Source organism: Nannobrachium achirus (genome assembly GCF_963921795.1).
Source record: "Nannobrachium achirus genome assembly, chromosome: 4".
NCBI classification, from domain to species: Eukaryota; Metazoa; Chordata; class Actinopteri; order Myctophiformes; family Myctophidae; genus Nannobrachium; species Nannobrachium achirus.
Genome location: NC_137813.1, coordinates 50370615 through 50373771, shown reverse-complemented (window position 1 = coordinate 50373771; position 3157 = coordinate 50370615).

Genomic DNA, 3157 nt, shown 5'->3' with positions numbered 1-3157 from the left:
CTCCGCCCCCTCTAAGCCCCTCCCCATCGGACCTTCTCTCCAGGTGATTCGCCGCGATGCGCCTGGAGGGGCCGACATGTGCCTCTCAATTCACCCCTGGACCTCCTCACCCCTACCTACCTACCTACCTACCTACCACTACCACCCCCGACCCCATGCCCGTCCCCAGAAGCACATCACTGACCAAGGGGCGTCATTCTGGGTCTAGTGTTCACATTTAACCCCCAATTTAGTTCTTTAATGCAATGTTTCTCAAAGTGGATTCCAGGGACACTGTGGGTTCCTTTATGGGGGTTGACCCATACAAGCAAACACATGAATGTCACAACTCTGACAGTGTACAAATGGAACCAAATGAACCCTAACAGGTTCATTTGGTTCCATTTGTACACTGTCAGAGTTACATTGGGTCAGTGAAATTTGAACATTTGAGAAACACTGCTTTAATGCATGTATTTTCTTTACCCCGAAAACCTCTGAAAATTAAATGATTAATCTGATTTCAGATCAACGTTATATAGCGAGTATTAGCGACACATTATAGATATGCGTTTTCTCCTCTGCAGCCGCACGCATTTATTAACCACTTTCAGCCTGGTGTCCCTATTTTTGGGGCATGTCATTGTAGGCGAAAATCACGAAAGTAGTGGAGCTCACGACACTTCATGTCGTGAGTTCATAGATCCACTATTTTTCACCACTTTGAAAATGGGACTTATTTTCGCCACCCCCATATTTACTTCTGAAATGACGCCTCGGTCACTGACCTCTTTACCTCTAACTGACCCCCCGGCCCCCCAACCTGAACCCCCAACCCACTATACCCCCCAACTTTCATCTCTCTCATGACCAGTAAATTGTACATAATTTATTATGGAGATGAGGGTATAATATACCAGATCAGAGCTGTGTAATTACAATAATGATGATGCTGATGCTGAGGATGGAGGACATGGTGTAGTCCTGTTTATGTGTGTGAGTGTGTGTTCCATATTATCCCATCGCTATTAAAACACTTGTTATGATGCTGGTACCATAAGGATCGCTGTGGGAAACTAAATCAATGAATAAATAAATAAATGCTTTTCTGTGTGATTACCTGTAAATTGTGCGTCGGAATCAGTTTTGTCAAACACATTTATTGTTTTACTCTCTGGGGAGGGAATTACGAAATATTATGACAGGAGTCTCTCTCTCTCTCTCACGCACATGTCACACACGCACGCACGCACGCACGCACGCACACGCGCACACACGCACACACACACACACACACACACACACACACACACACACACACACACACACACACACACACACACACACTATACTAATCAATCATCAGTCTCAATTAAAGGGAAATTAACTTTCTTCCAGCACTCAGGAAGAGAAATTAAATGGAAGAAGTGAAAGTGAAACTTTCACAGCCGACCAAAAGACAAGACTTAGTAACTCTCACATCCCACAAACACCTGCCCAGCATAATGGTGCAAAATACTTTAAAATAATAAATGGCCTTTATCTAAAAAGCTATAGGAAGTTTATGTTCACCGACAGGTATAGACGGGTTTCTTGTTTACAAACATTGAGACTAAATGCACAGCTGACTGTATCATGTAATCAATTCCGTCCAATCCCCAAACCTGTTGTTTTGGGGAGCGCTGGTTTCATTGGCTAATTTTGGTACGGACTCTGCGCACGCATCTAGTTTTATCAGTGTAACTTGGACCAGAAACCCGTCTATAGATAGGGGTTCTTGTCTTGCTCAAGGACAGTCACCCGGACAGGTATTAAACAAACCAATGTCCCAGAATCTCATGCAGACAAACTCTCTACTTCCTGAGTGTCTGACCTGTTGGATAACACAATGGTTTTCAACCCTTTTCAAATCAAGGACCATTATTTATGATTCGGCATTCGAGCCACGGACCAATTTTGATGAGATGTAACCTCTCAGACCCCAAACTTAGAATATTTTGTTGTCGTCGGATAAGATTTGGTCCACAATTCCATGCTGTATCAAAATAACACATTTTCTAAATTCTCTAATTGTGTAGACTTCTTTTAATTAAGTAATGCAGATGTTTAACAATAATTTAACACTTGAATGCATAAAATGAAACCAAATGGACCCCATTTGGTGTAGATATACAGTATAAGGGTCCATTTGGTTACAAACTCTCCATCATGTATCTGGGGACCACCTGGAACTCCCTCAAGGACCGCTGTTGGTCCCTGGACCACTGGTTGAAAACCACTGCTCTAACATAAACCCCATATGGTTGACCGGAGTCCCTCAGGGTTCCAGTCCATACTAGTGTATTTTCTGTTTTCTGTTACTGTCGGGATAGCTTTCACAGAAAATAGCAGATCGACAAGCTTACAAGTCGCATCGCAAGTTTGCAACGCATTGCAAGCTTGTCGATCTGCTTACAAGTCGCATCGCAACGCATTGCAAGCTTGTCGATCTGCTATTTTCTGCGAAAGCTTTCCCCACAATAGGGATGCTGGGGTTTAAGTGGTTAATGCTGGAGCAATTTGGGAATTGATTCTTTGCTCAAGAGCACATGGCCATGGCAGATGTAACTGGGAGTTTTGTTTAACTTGAACAAAGCGGGTGGACTAGATCTCTACTCATAATAATCCATGCTCATTCAATCCATATAATATCAAGAGACACTGGCTCAAAGCCTGGCTCCAGCCCCTGAATTGCTAGCTTCAGCCAAATGGAGTTCTGGCAGTGGAACGAAAAATTAAGATTCAGGCTGAGTGTTCATCTATCAGCTGCAGTATATAAGGTTGTCCAGTAGATGGTGGTATTGCACTGTGTGAAAGGTGAAACCAAGGTGGTGTCTCTGATGATCTGGTTTTCAAGTCTGGGCTGTCTGGCCGTGCTGAGTCTGACCCAGACAGGGCCAGACTGGTCTAAATTAAGCTCTGTATAGGCCTATGAGTGGAAACAATGAAACAACAACGACAACAACAACTACAACTACAACAACAACAACAACAACTACAAAAGACTATATTCTTGTTATGGCATTTTCATTTATAACCATCTGTCTGTCTGTCTGTCTGTCTGTCTGTCTGTCTGTCTGTCTGTCTGTCTGTCTGTCTGTCTGTCTGTCTGTCTCTCTGCCTGCCTGCCTGTCTGTCT